This window comes from Podarcis raffonei, chromosome 7 (genome assembly GCF_027172205.1).
Source record: "Podarcis raffonei isolate rPodRaf1 chromosome 7, rPodRaf1.pri, whole genome shotgun sequence".
Taxonomy (NCBI): domain Eukaryota; kingdom Metazoa; phylum Chordata; class Lepidosauria; order Squamata; family Lacertidae; genus Podarcis; species Podarcis raffonei.
Genome location: NC_070608.1, coordinates 69,597,387 through 69,619,347, shown reverse-complemented (window position 1 = coordinate 69,619,347; position 21,961 = coordinate 69,597,387). Strand labels below are relative to the sequence as shown.

The following is a 21,961-nucleotide window of genomic DNA, read 5'->3' as shown; positions in this document are numbered from 1 at the left end:
CAATGAGGTCACTGTTATTCTTCTCTCCCTTAATTTTGATCCAAATGCTCTCACTTTGGCTTTGAGGTTCCAAATCTTGGATCTCTTCACAGGTATACACATCCCTGACATATAACACCACTCCTCCTCCTTTCTTGTCTGGTCTGTTTCTCTGAAATAGATTGTATCCCTCCATTATTACATTCCAATCGTGGGACTTATCCCACCAGGTTTCAGTGATGGCTATTATGTCATATTTAGTTTGCTGTACCAAGAGCTCAAGCTCATCTTGTTTATTTCCCATGCTTTGCGCATTAGTGTACAGACATTGAAGTCCATTAATCATTCCCCCGTGTCTCTTATTTAAGGATTTTTTCCTCCCACCCCTATGTGAGATCAGTGAGGGTAGGTTACTGCAGGAAAGAATAGGGTGTAGGTATAGCTACACCCTGTTAAATGGGAGCAGTAGCATGATTACTCCCCAGCCCAAGAGCCAGGTGAGCTTGCCATATCCTATTGGTGTAGTGATAAGAGTATTAGACTAGGACCTGGGAGACCAGGGTTCAAACTCCCACTTGGCCACGAAGCTCTCTAGGTGACCTTGGACCAATTCACTCTTTTTCAGCTTACCTACCTCACCAATTTGTTGTGAAGACGGGAGTCAGGGAGCCAAATATACCACCTTGAACTTGGGAGGAGAGATGAGGTATAAATGTAAAAATAAGCAAATGAATAAGCAAACTGAGTCTCTAAGTGGCTTGAGAGTTTTTAGTGAAGCCCTGCACAATTCTTACTAAATAAAATTGTGGCCCTAGTTTACCCAAAACACTTATTTGTGATTTGTCTCTTTGTCTGACCTCCCCAGGCAAAAATTTATTTATTTCCTTCATTTTGGGGTATTTCCCAGACTATGCAGTATATAAAACCTTCCAATGTCCTCTGGTTAAAAGGGTGAAGGGAATATCAGTATTTCAACAGACAGATTTTTTTCAATAATATGATTTTGCAGATGAGAAGATACCTGTATCGGGAAAGAATGAATGAACTCATTACTCAGAAGAAGAAGAAAACAAAGCTTCTCAGTGATATAACAAAGAACAGGGAGTTCACAGTCAGTGAGTAAGCAAATCCTTTTTAACATTTTATAAATATGTGTGTCGAGAAAAGGACACTCAGTTTACACATTGTTTTTGCTCTCTAAATATTTTATTGAGGAAAAACAAACAGGAAGCTGGCACATAGAGCTCCCAATAAGCAACAGCAAAGTCAGTTTGCTTACCTCTAATAAGAACACCACCATTAATTATACATTTAAAATTTGTGAGCGGAGCATAGGGCACCCAAGCTGGCAGATTGATTGATTGATTGATTGATTGATTGGCCCATCACCAGTAAGAGTGGTTTGCATCAATAAAAATCTCTTTTAAAATACATTAAGATACAGATCAAATATAATAAAAACAATTTCATTGGACTGAATAGAAAAGGCAGCATAAAACCTTTCATCAATACGATTCTTTCCATTGTGAATTCTTGAATATGCTGAGCATCTTGGTTGCAGGGATTTGCCAAGTTCCCACTAAATTGTTTCAGAAATCTTTATAGAAAATATATTGCTTCCCTTGGGATTCCTCAGATGTTTTGCCCAAGCAGCGATCTCTATGTTTGTCTTGAAAGGTAGCTTTAGGTGAACCTCAGTAGCCTGAAAAACATATACGGTCATCAAAATGCCTTCACCGTTCCTTGAATGTTTTGCCTGTGCAGGATAAATCCATAATTGCCCAAACTCTGTGACATTTGTAAGTCTTATGACAGTTTGTTTCTGCAGGAGAAAAGCTATCACAAATCAGTTATGGATGAAACTTTTTTGGATTATTCGAACCATCAATGGAAGGCATTAGTAACTGTCCCCTTAAGATGGTCAAGTGAACTAGGCATATAGTGAGAAATGATAGAGCAAAATTGAGAGACTGTACACACATACCCAGGAGTAATCCCCATTAAACACAGTGAATTGCTGAATGATTGGAAAGTTTTTTCTTGTCTCTTGGTAACTCAGAAAATGAATTATAAGTGTACCTGAACAACACTAACCCACGGTGCAAGGTAGTATAAGGCAGAATTACTCCTTCCTTCTCCTGCCAACTCAACAGCATACTCAGGAGACCAATGTGTCATTGACTTATTTTAGAGTAAAGTGTGATTTGGCTTGTTTCCATCCAAAAACTCCCATGTGATCTCATCTCTAGCTGTTTATTCATGTGGAAAAGAAGAGAGATTGGTGCTCTCAGTTTCTTTCCATTGAAGCACGAGTTGGCTTTCTCTTTAGACACGTTGATACGGTCCTAACTAGGTCTCTAAAAACAACAACAACAGCGCGTGCAATTTTGACAGAGTGCAAATTTTCCCTGAGGCCTGAATCACTTGCATTCTGAAGGGATGGAGGATGGTCCATTGATTATACGCTTCAGGGTCAAACTGAACTTTGGCAAACTGTAGCCAAACAAACTCCCATCAAGTTGCCTCGTTCTGAAAGCTGATGTGTGATTTCAGCCCCAGTGATTTACTTGTGAGCAAATGGAGGGAGGCTGCTTCGGTGTGTGAAAAACAGGTAAATAATTTCAGTCATACTGCATCGTTGATATCAGATGTGCCACAGGCATCATTTAATTTTTTGAAAATATTTCTTTTCAGGGGCTAGTACAATGAAATGGGCACAAGCTTATTGGAAACAGGCAGTGTCATGCTAATTCCCTAGTTCAGTTAAAGCTTAGAGATAGAGGGGAGTGGCTGTGATGTGGCACATATAAATTATGCTTTTATCTCAGTTAACCAGCATGAGGGTTGTTTCATTTTTATTTTTTGGGTCTCTGATTCATATTATGTCTGTGTTTGCATTCTAACCCTTTTGCAGGCTTGGGGAGGAGCAAGAGAGGTCTTCCGCCTACTTAGGTCTACAGACAAATGCTAATGGGGATGTATCTTGCACCAGCACAACAGGAACAAACTGAGGACTGTGTCACTCAGCTTTCATGTGAAGGTTACTGCTCACATTATGTTTGAAAAAACATGACATGTTTGATGGGTTTGGAAACAGAGAAACAAAACATGAAGGGGCTTGTGCATATGTTTAAGAAGAATGCCCATGTTCCTGGAAAAGCTTCACGCAGAGAAAGAAACCTTCACCATTTCAGTTTAATATTGCTCACCACAATTGAATCCCTCATAGAAGAAATGGTATTCAGAATTATATGGAGATAAGTGGAATCTGCAAGAAGATGTGTGTCTTCATCTCACCTTGCAGGAGTCATCCTGCTCAGGGTTGCAACCAGCTATCCCCCACTCCAGGACACTTATTTATTTATGAAAACATTTATTTGTCACTGTGTTCCAGATTATATGAAAGCTCAAATTTGTATGAATGCTCTCCAAGCTTCTATTTTCAACGCTAGACCAAACTCATTTTCATATGAAGGTAAGAAGGGTAGGAAGTAGAGGGAACAGAAAGCAAAAGTGGGGACTAACATCGTTTTTCCCCTTTACAAGAAGAAGAACAGTTTGGATTTGATATCCCGCTTTATCACTACCCTAAGGAGTCTCAAAGCGGCTAACAATCTCCTTTCCCTTCCTCCCCCACAACAAACACTCAGTGAGGTGAGTGGGGCTGAGAGACTTCAGAGAAGTGTGACTAGCCCAAGGTCACCCAGCAGCTGCATGTGGAGGAGCGGGGAATAGAACCCGGTTCACCAGATTGCGAGTCCACTGCTCTTAACCACTACACCACACTGGCTTTACAAGTGGCTGTGTTACAGGGAAATTTCTTCTTCTTCTTCTTCTTCTTCTTCTTCTTCTTCTTCTTCTTCTTCTTCTTCTTCTATTTCTTCTTCTTCTTCCCCCCCCTCCAAGTGTCCCTATTTTCCAGTCCCAGATTTTCCAGTCCCAGATTTACAGAAGCTGTCCCACTTTCTGAATTGATCCTGGAATGTCCCACTTTTCCTTAGAGCACCCCTATTTTCATCAGTGAAATGTTGGTGGGTATGGAGTTATGTGACCTCTGAGCCAAGGAGATAAGTAATTCAACAACCTTTAGAAGACATCTGAAGGCAGCCCTATATAGGGAAGGTTTTTTTTTTTAATGTTTAGGGTTTTATTATGTTTTTATATATGTTGGAATTCACCCAGAGTAGCTGGAGCAACCCAGTTGGATGGGTGGGGTATACATAAAGAAAAAATATTATTATGATGATGGAACTCCCTATTTTCATTAGAAAAATGTTGAAGGGTATGTAATAACAACAACAACAACAACAACAACAACAACAATAATAATAATAATAATAATAATAATAATACAAAAATAAAAATAAAAAGCAGACACGTTCACATATCTCCATTCTCCACCCATGCAAGCAAAATGCATCACCAGAGTTCAAAAAGACCTTTCAGCTAGACAAACATACTTTAAGAGGGTGCAGAGCAGAAACAGTGAGGGATGTGGTCTGGGAAAATCTTGCACGCAGGATCGAGAGGCTTGGGGAGACGCCTTTAGCCATTGGACCTGAGTCCCCACTCGCACCCCATTGTTGCTGTTCAGAGTGGAAGCCAGATGAGAGGTTCCTGCCCCAAGAAGTCACCCTTCTAAAATAAAATGCAGTTCACAAACAAATGTAACTGACATTCATCAATGCAGCCTACAGATCAGCTCAGAGAGTTCACCTGCCTTTTAAAATCAATTTATTCCCATTGGCTGGATTCTGTTCTGGGAGCCTTGCAGGGCATAACATTGTGACTGTGGCTGAGACCTAACAGCATTGGGCTGACTTAATGGAATTTCTTCACTGAATTTCCTTCTGGACTTCCGGGTTAGCGCCATCGGCTCATGGCGGATTCCCTCCGAGCTCCGGAGGGAATCGGCTCCGTAGGAGTTGGGTCTTGCCGCGGCGGCGATGCGGGGACCCTTAGAAATCACAGGCGGTGAAGCCTGTGAACTTGGTGACTCGGCGGGCACCATTAGCACCCCCCGACCCACGAAGGAGCCTTTTGAAAGGCTACAGAACGGGGGACGGGGTGAGTGGCGCGGTGCTGAGAGTCGACTGCTTCTCCTGCGGAGTGAAGCCACGCTGCCATGGCCGGAGAGCGCTGACTTCTTATTGTGAATTGGACCTCAAAACAACAACCCGTGAGTAGTACGGAATTTGGATTTGCAAAGAAAATCTTCTTTGAATTAGGCACGATCGGGGAAGGCGTAAACAGGAAGTCCGTCTCCCCGTCCTGTAAACAACCTAAAACAAGGACCTGCTAACTAAGGTCGTGAGAATTCTTTCTCTTTATTGGGCAAAAGATATTAATTTCACGATTTGGCACTACAAGTAATTGTACTGGAGGATAAGAGCTAATTTTGGGAGCTGAGGTACCACCCCCCCCTCAGACCTGGGAGTGATCCGCGAGAGAGCCTGTTGGAAAGGTATTGAAGAATTTGACAGCTGTCAAACTAGCTGTCAAGACGGAAAAAGGGAACTTTGTTTCTACTGCTTCTGCTGGCTATATCTGTGACAATTTGATTATACTTTGTCGAAAATAAGGAAGAACTGATACAAACTAATTTGATTTTTGGATTTGAACTGGAAGGAATACTAAGTAACCAAAATCCCTCTAGAGGGGGTTTTGGGACATTACAAGAATGGCTGAAGGAGGGGAAATTCAAGCTAAGTTGGACAGAGTTTTTGTTCTCTTGGGAAAGCTACAAGGCCAAGTTGATGTTTTGGCTACAAATGTTGCAACTCTGGACTTAACAGTAAACAAATTCATTGAATTTGATAAGGATTCGACTCAGGAAGCTTATGCAGCTGGCCAAGAAGAGAAACTTGAGAGATTTGAAAGTGAGGGGAAAGAGGTATATGTTGTTCCTGAGGAAAAGGAAGGAGGAGCTGCAATGTTGTCAAAGATAAAGGAAGGCCAGAGGCCTGACATGATGGCTACAAAGGAAAATAAGAACTTGATGATGAAAATCTGGTTTGAATTGGAAACTGAAAAATGGAGGGATCTCCTTATGTGGAGATCTGAAGACCTAAGGATTACAAATTTGATTAAGGTGGAAGGTGGAGCTTTGGGGACATTTGGACTTGAAAGGATTAAGAAACAAGATTCAGGCTCCATTTTTAAATATGGAGGTCTGGCTGGAGGAAACATGGACCTTATTGGGCTAGAGCTTCTCCGAGATTTGGTGTTTAATACCAAGGACTACAAAAAAAACAAAAACCAGCAGAGAGGAATTGAGAGAGAATTAAGAGCCTCGGACGTGAGATCTCCAGGCTGATAGTAGATGGACTGATGGACGTTTGTTGGGGATTGAAACCGGGAAAGGGGGGGTGGAGTCTGGGAATCCAAAGGGTGTATAATTTAACCTGTTCTGTTTTTATTTTGTTTGGATATTTGTATGAAAATTGGGGAAATCGTGGAAGGGAATTTAGGCCGACTTTAGAAAAAGGTTTAAAGAATAAGCAATGATGTATAAATATGAAGTCTATAAGGCAAAATTGGTTTTTTTAAAAGAACTAAATATAAAAAGGTTTAAAAATAGGGACAAGAACTTGTTGAACCAACAATCTGAACTGGAATACAAGAGGGAGAGGTGTGGGGAAGTCAGGGAAATATGTTATAGAAAATAAGGATTGTGAACTTTATGTGTTTTTAAACTTTTTTGGTTTTTTCTCTTTTTTATTTTTTTATTGTATTATGGTGGAAAATCTTAATAAATATCTTTTTTTAAAAAATGAATTTCCTTCTGTAGCATGCTTTTTTTCCAATGAGCGCGCTGCCAAATCTGATCTGAATAATTTGTAAGCCTGTGGCATAGCTACTAATTCCCACTCATTGCTTTCAAGCGATATAGTACACACTGTTTCACCTTTCAGATAGAGGTGTATTTAGATGAGTTTTCTAACCACACACTTATCTTAAATCGCAGCTCCCTCCCTCTCTCTAATAAGCTCTAAAAGATGTTTAATGTGCCTAATATGTATCTTCCCACTCTTAAGGGCTTGGTGCCATATTCTGAAAGAGTTGGGCCTGTTCCCAGAGTAATATGCACAGTTCTGAGAATATTTAGACTGTGAAGCGGTTGCTTTGGCAGGTATTTTGAGGAGCTACACCTGGGATCCATAATATCTGATGCCAGGACCTGAAATAACTATGGTTTCCACACCCCATGGCTTCCTTTATTCATTTTTTGGTTGTGGAAGTAATTAAGGCTGTGTTCCCTAATGCATGTTCTTGGAAGCAACATCCATTGAGCATCAGTTTGGTATAGAGCTGTCAGATCACTGGGTTTGGCTTGAAGAGTCAGGACTTCAGCTACCTCTTCATTTCCCCCTTAAAATTAGGACTGAAACCTCAGGGTAAGGGGACAGAATCAAATCTATAGGCTGTTTTCTGACTTGAGAGTGTTTGCTATCATCACTACCTATAAAGGTAAAGGGACCCCTGACCATTAGGTCCAGTCGTGACCGACTCTGGGGTTGCGGCGCTCATCTCGCTTTATTGGCTGAGGGAGCCGGCGTACAGCTTCCGGGTCATGTGGCCAGCATGACTAAGCCGCTTTTGGCGAACCAGAGCAGCGCACGGAAACGCCGTTTACCTTCCCACCAGAGCGGTACTTATTTATCTACTTGCACTTTGAGGTGCTTTCGAACTGCTAGGTTGGCAGGAGCAGGGACCGAGCAATGGGAGCTCACCCCATTGCGGGGATTTGAACCGCCAACCTTCTGATCTGCAAGTCTTAGGCTCTGTGGTTTAACCCACAGCGCCACCTGCGTCCCTTAATGCACTGGTATTTCATAGCAAATAATGTAGGTGTTATTCAGCAGGTACACACGTTCTCTGGTCACCATAAATAGACATCAATAGGCCTTGAGGAAAGTGTATACCTCAATAGGCAATATACTAGATAATATACAAGATTAGGAATATTAACTGGGAACTGGGCACAATTCCCTCTTTGTGGACAGATTTTGTACACATTCTGCCTCAGGAGAATGAGCACAATGGCCAGTTGTTGTTGTTGTGATTTCCCATTCAACACACGCTATCCCTCCCTTGTGCACAAAAATTCATAGACATTAAGCCTGTTAATACTACACAGCAAGCAAAGGTTATGAAAGGTTATGAAGCTTCCGGGTCATGTGGCCAGCATGACTAAGCCGCTTTTGGCGAACCAGAGCAGCGCACAGAAATGCCGTTTACCTTCCTGCCAGAGTGGTACCTATTTATCTACTTGCACTTTGACGTGCTTTTGAACTGCTAGGTTGGCAGGAGCAGGGACCAAGCAACGGGAGCTCACCCCGTCACGGGGATTCGAACCACTGACCTTCTGATCGGCAAGTCCTAGGCTCTGTGGTTTAACCCACAGCGCCACCCGCGTCCCTACTCACTACCTATGGATGGGGAGAAAATCGATTTTGTTTGTATTTTTGTAAGAAACTCCCTAATTCGCAATTTTTCGACAGATGTGCAAACTGAAACACAAATAGCCTTTGAAATTTGTAAAAAAAATGCATACAATAGTATGGGCAGGAGGTGATCTGAAATTGTAGGGGCATTAAAACTGTCACTGTGTCATGGTCAGATCACCTCCTGGTGAGTTTTAGATACCCAGTGGCATTTTCCTCTGCGATTGGAGGGAGGGGTATATTAAAATGGTCTGCAGCAGAGACTAATTGATCTAATTGGTTTTCAGAGGGCCCTGGGGATTTATTTTTTTCTGTTGACACGGCTAGCTCCTCTGTCACATATCTGGTTAATCTGTGGAATAGGCCGATGACCTGGGTGGCTGACACAATTTCCCCTGAGTGTCCTTTACCAAGTTCAGAAAGCTCTGTGGTTTACCCCAGAGCAAAGAGCAGTGAAGAGATAAAGGAGACAGTTTGAGCACAGGTAGAGAACAAACTCCCAGCAAAGGTAATCAAACATTGGTAAATGCTCATGTCGAAGAAGAAGAAGAAGAAGAAGAAGAAGAAGAAGAAGAAGAAGAAGAGTAGTAGGAGTAGGAGTTTGGATTTGATATCCCGCTTTATCACTACCCTAAGGAGTCTCAAAGCGGCTAACATTCTCCTTTCCCTTCCTCCCCCACAACAAACACTCTGTGAGGTGAGTGGGGCTGAGAGACTTCAGAGAAGTGTGACTAGCCCAAGGTCACCCAGCAACTGCATGTGGAGGAGCGGAGACATGAACCCAGCTCACCAGATTATGAGTCTACCACTCTTAACCACACCACCACACTGGCTCACTCTGTGGTTGTGAAGGTGGTGAAGAAATTTGATTGGTGGCTAAGTTGTTCTCCTTGCTCCTGATGATCCCCATTTCTTGCCTGAGGTAGAGAAAGTGTTTTCCTTCCCTCAGTAGTCTTAACCAATGAAGTCTGCTTGTTTTGCCCCAATGCACCTACTGACACCCACTGAGCCTGCTTATATTTGCATAGTCCTGCATAGGTCCACTGTGCATTCTTGCAACTCAGATGTATGTTTTGAGGGTGTTTTCTCAGATGAGCCCTGAGAGGTTTTCTGTGTGCAAGCATTCACACCTTGCATTTGTTCCTGCTAAACAGATGCCATTGGAGTGCCTGGCAGAGGTGAGGCAGGGATAGTATCCTTTGCCTAAATGGATACAAGACGATCTTCAAAACTTGTAAAGAAGGTTAAATAGCAGAACCAAGCCTGTACTTTTGGACAACAGTGCTAAATCATCAGACACTGTTCTGACAAATAAAAAGCTATTAGTCTACCCCAAACTGTAATGAGATCATGATTAATAAATGCCTCTCAAAGGTCTATATCAAAGTCAAGGCTTTCCGGTGATAAATGTAAACATCCAGACCCCACTTTGCCAAAAGCTCTGTGTTGCAGCTACATGGCTGCCCTGATTGATCTGTTCATTACTCTAATAAATAATTTATCGCCTCAAAGAGGACAATTCATTATGCAGATAGTATGAACAAGTAACTTTAAGCAACCGAAAAGTAAAATGTTTTCTTTTAAAAAATAATAATAATGACACATGCTACCAGTGCTCTGTAATAGTATCTCCTGCAAGTATACAAAGCTAGCCTTACCTTACTATAAAACAATGTTTCAAGAAATATATTTTTTCAGAAGTAATAAGTCATATGTGCAACTGGGATCAAGAAGTCCTCATTTCAAGAGGTTGTTTACACTGTTGCTTCTATCATTGAATATCAGTTGTATTAGTCGGGGTTTGCCAAAAGTTGTAGCTGTATCTAGGTATGAATAAATCTGTCAATTTTGGTTTCTCTCCATTTTCTTGTCTTAAATTCAGTTCCCCACATTTCCCCCACAATTTATTTTCTTTTAAGAAATCCTCATGAAAATTCACCAGCATTTTAGTGTGAATTTCTCCTGACTGTAGAGTTTTGTCTACAATAATGCCTAATATATGCATTTCTCCAATGCAATTTCCCTTAATGTACAGTGGTACCTCGGGTTAAGTACTTAATTCATTCCAGAGATCCGTTCTTAACCTGAAACTGTTCTTAACCTGAAGCACCACTTTAGCTAATGAGGCCTCCTGCTGCTGCCGCGCCACCAGAGCACGATTTCTGTTCTCATCCCAAAGCAAAGTTCTTAACCCGAGGTACTATTTCTGGGTTAGCGGAGTCTGTAACCTGAAGCGTATGTAACCTGAAGTGTATGTACCCCAAGGTACTACTGTATATGCTATCTTTAATATTTTTTAAATGAACATTTGATCCTAGTACACTTGTACCTTGGAAGTCAAATGGAATCCATTCTGGAAATCCATTCGACTTCCAAAACCAAAGCATGACTCCTGCAGCCAATCAGAAGCCCCGGAGGCCCCGTCGGACATTCAGCTTCCAAAAGAACGTTTGAAAACTTGAAGAACACTCACTTCTAGGGTTTCAATTGTTCGGGAGCCAATTTGTTCAGGAGCCAAGGCATTCAAGATCCAAGGTATGACTGTATGTTCATTTTTGTACACATTACTCTGCTGGAGAACTGCATTGCAAGATTTGCAGAAGTGTGAATTTAGATGGATAGCTGTTTTGTTCATGCATTGTTTTTGAATGTGCAAATTATGCAAATTCACCTCTAAATGTGAATTGAATCACATTTCTTCCCCTTCCATAGGTACATCAAAGAGGTCCTAAAAATTCTGGTGGCTCGATGGAACCTGTGGACAGGGTCTTCTGGCCCAGAGTAGCCTAGCCCATAGGGGGGGGGGTGTTGGCATAAAACTCACCACTTAAGGGACCAGTCTAAAGACAATGTGCAGACATTTTAATAACTCTTTGTATGAACTTTCTTGCAGCAACAGTAGCAACTTCAAACAAACAAAATAGCTGAAAAGGCTATGCCCATATTCACCAAGCTGGACCTTTCAAAATACAAAATGCACTTAGCCATCACTTTTCTTCTAATGCGATGTTCTCCTGTGGTTTTGTCCGTTTATTAAACTAAACTGATGGCTGTGACCAAGGGATGAAGAGAATAAATTGGAAGCTTATGTGGAGGTTTCTACTAAATTGTTTGTAGCCCAAGCAATATGCAGCCTAAGGAACGGGATATAGCTGACAGGCAAAGAGGAAGCCGTATTGATTTTTATTCCCAATTAGGTTAGGTAGATCCTGTTTATCTATTCACTTAAGTGGATATAAATGGGAACTCTCAAGAGTATTCTTAACATGTTTTCAGGGATATATTTTTAAAAATGCTTCTGAATCACAGCGCTAACAGGGTTTCGGATGCCACCAGATGGTCATTTAAAACACCCTGACGGTGCATTTGAAGTCACCTTGTTTTTCCCAACCATTTGTAAGCAGAAGAATAATTCAACAGAAAGGACGCAAGCAGGGCTCTTGAATTTAGCCATGATTGACACACAGGATTTGCTAACATTCTGAATGTTTGGGCCCAGGGCCTAAAACATAGGAAGCAGAGAATATACTAAATCTCCCTCAGGAATTCTATACAATTATTCCCTCAAAAGCACTCACATGCTTTGTCTGAGGACCAACTCCAAATTTCCATTTTTATGTTGGTTTAAGCCCAAACTGGTTAATGGTGTGTGTGTGTGTGTGTGTGAGAGAGAGAGAGAGAGAGAGAGAGAGATCCAAACATATAATCTATCCATCAGCTGAAGTTCCTTGAAGCAGTTAAAGAAATCAATTTTAAAAATTGTGGGCAGGTGCGGGGACATCCAATGAAAAATTATCACAGACTTCACAGCAAGCCGGGGAAAATTCTTCTCTTGAAATAAAAATAACAGTGGCTGGCCAAGTGTTTTCTGTTTAATGAAAAAGTATGGCAAAAAGTATGTGACCCAAAAGATGTGTGTGTGTGTGCATAAGAGATACCAACAAGGTTGTGCTTACACTATTGCTAACAAAAAGAACTCTCCAACAAAGCAAAAAGTGACCTTGTTGCTGAAGTCATCTTGTTGCCCCATGAGAGACGGTCGGTGTCTGGAGAATAAATGTGATTAGGTCATTTGTGAGTGCTTGTGAGTAGTGAGGCAGACAGCTGTAAGTGGTGGTGGTTTATGGGGGTGGGGTTGGGAGGGAAAAAAATGGAAGGGGAGGAAGGCAATTAGCCTTGTTCAGGATACTGGAGCTACAACAATGTTAGGGAGGCGTCATATGGTCTACATAGCATGACCTTGACTGGGACCAAGATGGAAAAAGAAAGTCGTACCTCCCACACTGAAAGCAGATATGAGTACTTTGCAGTTCGCAGGATAATATTTTATCAGAATGGACAAGTAACCTTCACTTAGCAAAACTGATAAATCTGAAATGTAAGAAAGCATTTTAGGAAGACAAGCTGGATTAAAAGTTGACTGTGGGAAAGTTCTGATCGGCTTCCTAGCTACTTGTGCGTTGGAATGCCATGGTTGTTTCGTTTAAAATTCTAATGCACATTGCTGCAGAGCTTTGTTTCATGTGTTCATGTGCATGTAGGAGAGGTGAGGGATGACATTTTATTCCTGGTTGTCCGATTGGCAGGAGGCACAGCATAATCTTCCCAGAGTTGTCTTCATATAGCTAGCACTTCTAAAGGATCCAGGTCCCAGGTTTATTGTGTTATTTCTTATGGAATTACACGTATTTCCAGCAGCATAAAGGATTGCTAAGAACCAATCTGCTCAAAAAGGGTTATATTCCAAATAAATGCAGATGCAACGATGAGCATTTGCACTGAGTTCCAGTTCCCCAGAAATTAGTGATTTGTGGATTTCTTTTCTTCATCTAAGCCCATATTTCATGCCTCTGGTCCTTTCACAAGGAAACAAGTTGTTCCCTCATGCACTTGGTCTGCCAAACAAGCTTGGAGGATGCACCCACAATCATTTCCAGCATTTTACTTGGATTGCTTTAATTAATCAACAAAATTTCTCCTAAACAGCTAGTGATGGCAACACAGGACTATTGTGTTCCCAAACATTCCTTCCTAAGTGTTATGCATCCTGACAGTAGCTAGGTCACATAGACATGCTAATGCGGGAAGACTAAGGCCAAAATTTGTGAGACAGTTCAGCTATTCTATCACCATCACCATCATACATACATAAAGTTATCTACACTAGGGCAAAAAATAAAAAAATCTAAGCTTCGCATATACATTGATGGGGTTTGAGCTGGCAGTAACTTACCAGGAAAGGGGGGTTGTGGTGGAGAAATCAATGAAAATGTCGACCCAATGTGCAGCTGCTGTGAAAAAGGTGAACTCCGTGTTGGAGATCATTAGGAAAGGAATAGAAAATAAAACTGCTGTGCCAATATCATAATGCCTTTTTACAAATCTATAGTCTGACTTCACTTGGAGTGCTGTGCACAGTTCTGGTCAGCACACCTCACAAAGGGTGCTGCAGAGCTGGAAAAGTTATGAAAAAGGACAACCAACATTACTAAGGGGTTGGAGCAACTTCATTGTTTAGGGCTTTCAAATTCAGATGAAAGGTGAGCAGGGAAATTATGGGGAAAGTAGACAGGGTGAAGTTGCTCTCCCACATAGTTAGTGCTGTGGCAAAAACCCATCCAGTTTTTCAAAAGTTTTCTTACCCAGTGAAAGATGCTTCCATTTTGATGCTTCATTCTCGGTGCAAATCAGAATGTATTTAGAATTTTTGTTGGGTGTGGAATTTTGAGTTTACTTTATTGTTCTGAGGTGCCTGAGGGTGGTGTGTGTGTGTGTGTGTGTGTTTCCCAGTAAACATATTTCCAGCACCCTGCAGCCTCCCTTTCTGGTCTAAAAAAGCTCTATGGAAGGTGTTAAAGGTAAAGGTAAAGGGACCCCTGGCCATTAGGTCCAGTCGTGACCAACTCTGGGGTTGCGGCGCTCATCTCGCTCTATTGGCCGAGGGAGCCAGTGTACAGCTCCCGGGTCATGTGGCCAGCATGACTAAGCCGCTTCTGGCAAACCAGAGCAGTGCACGGAAATGCTGTTTACCTTCCCGCCGAAGTGGGACCTATTTATCTACTTGCACTTTGACGTGCTTTCGAACTGCTAGGTTGGCAGGAGCAGGGACCGAACAACAGGAACTCACCCCGTCGCGGGGATTTGAACTGCTGACCTTCTGATCGGCAAGTCCTAGGCTCTGTGGTTTAACCCACAGCGCCACCCACGTCCCATGGAAGGTGTTACCTCATGAAATATTCCCCTGGGCTTTGATTGAAGCACGGGCACCCAGCTCTCACTGATGTCATGATTTGTGGAATCATGGCACCTCACAGAGAATGGTTTCGAAATGGAGAAAAAGGTTTGGCACAACAGTGCTCATAAAATTAGAAACCAGATTAGAAATCTAGCAAAGTTGAATGATGGAAGAGGGAAGTCAGAGAAAAGGAAGCCCTTCTTCTCACACATCACTAAACTATGGGATTTGCTCCTACTAACTGTAGTGATGGCCAACATCTTTGATGACTTTAAAGGGGAATTAAGCAAATTCACTGAAGATCTATTCCTCAAGGAATGGCTTGACCAGTGACAGTAGGGCATTGGTGTGTTTGGGAAGCAATTCACAAATGCTTCTGAGGGCTCTCTTTTAGAATCTTTTATTCATATGTAACCTTTCTCCAGTACTAGCAGTGTGGTAGGCACTGTGCAGAGGATAAAAATGGGGGTGGATACAGTCTACCTTACCTGGACATCCCTGATTCTGTACTGAAGATCTCATGATACAAATGACCACCATCATGTGGAAGATCTCCATGCTTCCCTCTCCACTTTGCCAATGGCTTTGGCAAGACCTTCTGTATTTTACAGACATAGGTTTGAGAATTCTAGACCTGGTCTGAAGTCCTGGTCAATGAGGGCAAGAATGCATTGTTTCTGTTGTGACATTGTATTCCAGTTAAGAAGGAAAATGCTTCTAAGCTACTCTGCTTGAAGCAGTGGCAAAGGATTGTTGGGGGAGAGAAACCCCCCCATCACCTAAAAAATAATGCTAAGCTTCAAACCGTTTTAGCATTTACAAAGCTTCTCCCCACAAGTTGCAACCCCCACTGTCACTAGACACAAGCAAGAGAGGAGATGTTTGGTCTGGCATTAGTTAATGCTCCACAGAAATGCCATTTTTTAGAGACATCCCATAGGCAGAAATCGACAAGTGACATTAAGGCAAGTGGGAACTGGGAACCAGCACAGAGATGGAAGAAGAGAGACACAATAGCTGTAACCAGTGAAAGAGAGATTATTTCAGCAGAGGCTTTTTTTTAATGGACTGAAGTGGAAATGAAGTTCGCAGTAAGGAAGCTGCAATAGTTTACAGTGACAAACATTGTGTGAATGCAGGTTTAAGTCAGTGCTCCCCACCCCCCAAAAAATAAACAACAACGTTAAGGGGTACTCTCATTTTGACTCAAGGAAATCACCATTTTATAGTTCAAATCGGGGAAAATCCAGTAAATGGACAAAAGTACAAAGACTCACAAAATGTTCAGGGGTATGTATACCCTTGATGCCCCCCAGAAAAAAAAGCACTGGTTTAAGCAATGCAAAAATAAGTAAATCCTGAATGTATAAAATTGGGCTGTGTTGTAATGTGGCACCCTCTCGTCAAGGATAGCTACAACTTCAAGGAAAAGGAAATAACACGAAATGTTGTTTCAAACATTAGTGGGTGTAATCTGGTCTTTGAAGTGAGAAATACAAGGCTGCATTCTACATGTTTAAGATGTAGCTCTTTAATGTAGCTATCAGGGTTCCCCCGCACTGCCTTTTTTGACAAGGCTCTTGGCTTATTCTGTGCACCAAATGTTGAGGTGAGGGGGCACATTGTTTTTGAAATGAGTATGCTATGCAGCTGAAATGAGATAACGGAATCATTGCAATTGTAGGAGTTTGCACGAAGGCCTCTGGATTGCATATGTGAAATCGCCTCTCAAAATTGCTTAGTTCAAATTGTAACATTTTTGACTCTCTGGATAGTTGTTTGAAATCAAAGGGTTGCGGAGAACAAATATAGCTCTTTCACATACAGTCCAATCTCACGATGCAGTCTGCTCACTGAAAAGTCGTCCCTCCACGAATAGTCTCTCAAAACAATATATTTGATTTAATGTATGTCATTTTTGCAAATGCTGGTTTTATTTGATACCTTATAATCAAGCACCTTAGAACTACCTTAGAACTGCAAACTTGCCAAGAAAGCAGCCAACATTAATCTCGGTATGTGGAATCCCTTGCAGACGACTGTAGTGCCTGGAGACAGACAGGTTTGTATCCGCAGCAGTGGCCAGAGGAGGAATAACCACTGGGAGGAGCGCAGAAAGAACAAATGCAATGGTATACCGTGGTACCTCGGATGACATACGCTTCAGGTTACATACGCTTCAGGTTACAGACTCCGCTAACACAGAAATAGTGCTTCAGGTTAAGAACTTTGCTGCAGGATGAGAACAGAAATCGTGCTTCGGCGGCGCAGCAGCAGCAGGAGGCCCCATTAGTTAAAGTGGTGCTTCAGGTTAAGAAAAGTTTCAGGTTAAGTATGGACCTCCGGAACAAATTAAGTAAGAGAGCCAGTGTGGTGTAGTGGTTAAGAGTGGTAGTCTCGTAATCTGGGGAACCGGGTTTGCGTCTCCGCTCCTCCACATGCAGCTGCTGGGTGACCTTGGGCTAGTTAGACTTCTTTGAAGTCTCTCAGCCCCACTCACCTCACAGAGTGTTTGTTGTGGGGGAGGAAGGGAAAGGAGAATCTTAGCCACTTTGAGACTCCTTTGGGTAGTGAAAAAGCGGGATATCAAATCCAAACTCCTTTTCCTCCTCTGCCTCCTCCTCCTCCTCTTCTTCTTCATCTACTTAACCTGAGGTACCACTGTACCTGCATCAGCACAACCGGACGCCTTCATTTGCCCCAGCTGCAACAAAACTTGTCTCCCTCATATCAGTCTCCACAGCCACAGCAGGTGCTGCAATTCTCCAATGGTCAGGATTTCACTCCTGAAAGTGCAATCGTGCATTGTCACCCAAGACAGATGGATGCCAGCTGCAAAGAACTACAGTTCACGCTGCATTTAAAAAACACAAATGCAGGGAGGTCATTGGGCAACAGTCCATTGTGCTTGGAATATTATTTTCACAAATCTGCAGCACTCCAAGATCTGCTGCAAAGAGCTGTGGAGATTTTAAAAGACATGTATAGTGAGTAGAAGGAGATGGGGGGGCTCATTTCACCCCATTTTGGTCTTGTTGGCACTTGGCCATAAGGGTTTTCCTTCCTCTTCTGTCTGGTTCATCCCACTGCACTCATTTAAGCCATATTTTATGCAAGCATTTTGTATAAAATATGAACTTTCAAAATAAAAAACACACACATTTCAACGCTTTTCAATGTATTTACTAGAAAAATATGCACTTCCAATGCACTTTTATATATTTATTTTTGGCACACCTTTTTGCACCGACAATGTATTGTAAAATCCGGAGAACAGTACAATCTGCATGGGAGTCACTGCCCCATCCAAAATCAAGTTTGGGACATCACATTGGTCCCCAACACTGCAAAAAGCAGAACAAATATATCCTTCCTCTATCTCTATTCCTCAACTGTGATGTGACCAGGCTTGTGGTTCTTTTCTCCTCCTTAAAATCCCAAAACTGTAAAATGTGGGTGCACAAATGAAATCTGTTTTTGCATCCCTCGGAATTATGGTCAGCTTTTCCAACACAATATTCTCTCAGCAGCCTTTTTCACACAGAAGAGATGAAGGAGGAATTTCCCCAAGTCCCCTTTGTTTAAACTCTTTCTGGTTCCATTAAGGGTCCTTCTTTCCAAATGACAAGACACCCTTTTTTCCACGTGAAATGAGAAGAAAGGAGGAGTGGGGTTACAGCAGAGAATAGGGAGAAGCTTCATTCATTAGCCATGCACTTGAGGGAGAAAGCTTTCTGGTTTTTCAGAAGGGGCTACTGAGACAAGCCACAGAGTTGCCGGAAACAAGGTGTGGTTTCCCTACGCAAGACCATTTCAGTGTTGTGACTTGGTGTGCCAAAGCCATCGTGATTTTAATCATTTTCAGTCCACTGACCAATTGTGCAGATGCTCTATTGCACCTCAGACATCTGATATATTATTCAGTTTCAAGTCATCCTCTGGAAAACCAGTGCAGATTGAGTCAAGAGGCGATATGCTGAAATGTAGTAGCCTCATTCACACAGGCAGGTACTGTGTCAAGTAGGGTTGCCATGTGTCCTCTTTTTCCAGGGCATGTCCTCTTTTTCAGGGCTAAAATTTTTGTCTGGGTGGATTTTTTAAATTTGCCAAAATGTCTCTGGCTATACTTTCTGGATGAGACATAGACATAACTGGCGGTTGAAGACTTGCTTTTCTCTTCTCTTCTCCTGCCCCCCTCAGCAATATATCACAGCTTCTATAGCCTACATATAGTAGGGGTATTTAAAATGATAGTTGCCATGGTCCTCTGTGGCGTTCGTACAAAGCCCCCGGTCATTTCATGGACTATTGACCTGTACACCACTGCTTTATTCTTCCGCTGCCACCAACCAGGTTTCTTCTGGTGAAATCCTGAGTCTCAGGTTGTAAAGTCAACAACGAAGATTAAAGTTTATTGAAGAACAAACAAGTTTAAATATATTCAGAACGGTTTCTCAAATGCGCTCCCTTAACTAGATGTGGCACCATCTCACACTGTCACACTCTTCTCTCTCAGTTCTACCCATGTCTATCACTATAGCTGTCACAACGGCTATGTTTGTCTTACTGGCTCTGTCTGACTCTGACTCCTCTATCTTCCAATGGTAAAACCCCTGGGCTGAGCCTCAAAACCAGGTAGGCTCCGCCTCTGAGCTTTCTCATTGGTCAATCTACATCAACCATTTCCATCCCTCTGTACAAACAAAATCACAAGGAATGGGCAAACGCCACATCCTCTTTTTTGCCCTTCAAAATATGGCAACCCTAGAAAGGAGAATAAAGGGGATATGGAGTGGTCTTCACCAGATGTCAGAGGTGGGCAACACTTCTCAGCCACCTTCACTTCTGAGCTACCTTTGGGACCAGAGAAAAAAGTGGGTGTTCCTATAAATGTATTTTTTTACCTTTGTACAGGTTTTTACACTCTCTCTCTCTCTCTCTCTCTCTCTCTCTCTCTCTCCTCTATCCAGTATTATCAGCATTCAAGGACACATTCCAGCCAGTCAAACTCAAAAATGTTCTAGGAGATTCAGTGAGAAGACTGGGGAGAGAAAGTGTGACTGGAGAGAAGTGTGGGGTGAGTCCCAAGGACCAGATAGATAGGTTTGAGGGAATGCTGTTGGCTTCTGATCCTGAAGTTCCATACGCCTGACATAACTGATCACTACAAAAGGGTTCTGGTGTGTACGCCCTGTTAAATAGTGGAAAAGATGGACGAAGGACACAGCTCTGTTGGATTCACAGCTCTTTATTGCAGCAGTTAGAACTGTTCCTGGAATCAGACTGACTGCAACCTAGCTGGCTGCTTTATATAATACTAAGCAACTTGAAACAGTAACAACTCACAACTAGTTAACCAATCAGGAGCGACAGTTTTCAATCCTTCATTTACATACTGGTAGCCCTGAGTGAGGACTGCCACTAATCTTAATACAGAACACGCCCCACCTAGCCTGGTGTGTGAGGCCCTGAATAAGAGAGCTAAGAGGAGTCAGTTGGGAGAGAGGAGCCTTTCTCTTTTCACAGACCCAGTTTCAATTTGTGTGGAATGTGTGAATGGTAAAAGGAAATGGGGTATGAGTTTTCCTTTAATGTTGCTTCCATTTCTAAAGATTCTACTCAGTGCTATTTTTCTTGAAAAAGAGGTGCCGGAACTCACCATAAATAACACCTCCCTCATTCACCTAGAAATGGCAATGGAGCCCACCTGAGAGATGCCAGAACTGAGTTCCAGTGAGTTCCTGCTGGGGGGGGGAGCCCTGATTATACTCTGCCTGCAAAGTGGCTGCTCAGTCTTCATCATATATGCCCTTTCGGGCACAATGTTAATTCTCAAGGTTTGGAACTTAAGATGGAGAGAAGAAATGCCCTTTGCAAAGGTGAAAACAGAAGCCGTGGCCTACAGAGGCTATATGTCAAACCCATGTTATCGCTCCACAGAGAGTGCCACTGCAGTGACATGGTAATGTATGATTTCAAGGGTAATGGGTATAAAGCATTCTACAAAGGTTAAAAAGTTGCCGTTGCCCATTATTGCTTAAATTATTTCAGAATAGAACCTGTTTCGGATACCTGGAGGCAATATGTTACATCAATGCTTCTCGCCATGTGGGTCTCTCTGGGGCTATTTAGTCTGATTGAAAGCATGTGTCTGCTTTTCGATAACCGCAATCAGAAATATCACTTGTCTGGAATATTGTAAATGACCAGTCTTATAAATGGTGTATAAATACCACCAGCACCATGTCTAGATGATACTGCCCCTACTCTATAGTGCATGCATACAACATACATGTAGTTTTCATTGTGCCTTCAAGATGTTGTCTCCAGGTGAGCACTCTTTTGAAAGATGCATGACAGTGGTTTTCATACTTTGTCCCATGTCAGGGATGGGTCAAAGGAGGAATGGTGGAGACTGCCTCGCCAGCGTGACCCTCCCAGGGAGGAGGAAGAGGAAGACAGTTTAGATTTAGAACAGGGGGTTGAGGGAGGAAGCAGCTCAGAGGCAGATGAGGGGGAAAGTTGAGAAATCATGGGAGAGCCAGAACAACCCCTGGCTGACATGTTGTCCTTAGAAAGCATTCCAGACCCTCCATCTCCCAGAACCCAGAGAGCCTTAAAAGGAGGAGAGTAAAGAGCTCAAAGACAGAGGGCATGTATTCCTGATTCCTTATCTTCTACTTCTTGGTTATTTTTTCAAATACAGAGAAAGAGCTGCTACAGAGTGGAATCGGTCCCAAAGTCACACATAAAGTCGATGGGTACAGGGTTGTAAATGTATATCTATTGGCTTCAATTTGATGGGTTACAAACTAGCAAACCAATCTAAAATGTTTCCCCAATAGTAAAAGTTAATACATCCCCAAATAAAATTATTCATCACCTACTATGCAGATCCATCTTGACAGGGCTGAGATGCAGTCTGTTTGATAACTGCTTTTGACTTTACCAAGACTTAAAGCATATCCCCTTTGTGACATCACACATGACATCAGAATGGCATGTTTGCATTCAACCTAGACCATCTCCATGCCAACAGCAATGGCTAGCAAACTTCTGCAACCAAGTAACCATCAACCTGACTACCCAGTTATTTCTATCTGGACTATTGAATGTTCATTTTTTTGCTCTTATCATGAAAGCCTGAAGAAGATCTGTGTATAATCTGAAAACCTGCTTCCACTGTTAAGGACAACTATTTGTCAGGGACTGGGCAGAGGAGGAACAGTGGAGACCTCCTCCCCATCCTGACGCTTCCAGGGAGGAGGAAGAGGAAGACAGTTTAGATTTACAACAGGGG

The 21,961-nt window shown here is 42.4% G+C and overlaps 1 long non-coding RNA gene across 1 annotated transcript; it reads right to left on the bottom strand.

Moving 5' to 3' along the window:
• Positions 1-1,177: 1,177 nt before the first annotated feature.
• On the bottom strand, positions 1,178-21,583 carry LOC128417878 (uncharacterized). Its single transcript, XR_008331582.1, has 3 exons — positions 21,545-21,583; positions 17,329-17,515; positions 1,178-1,681 (listed from the first exon to the last, which is right to left on the bottom strand). It is a non-coding gene; the product is annotated as an uncharacterized LOC128417878 (long non-coding RNA).
• Between the last annotated feature and the right edge of the window lie 378 nt (positions 21,584-21,961).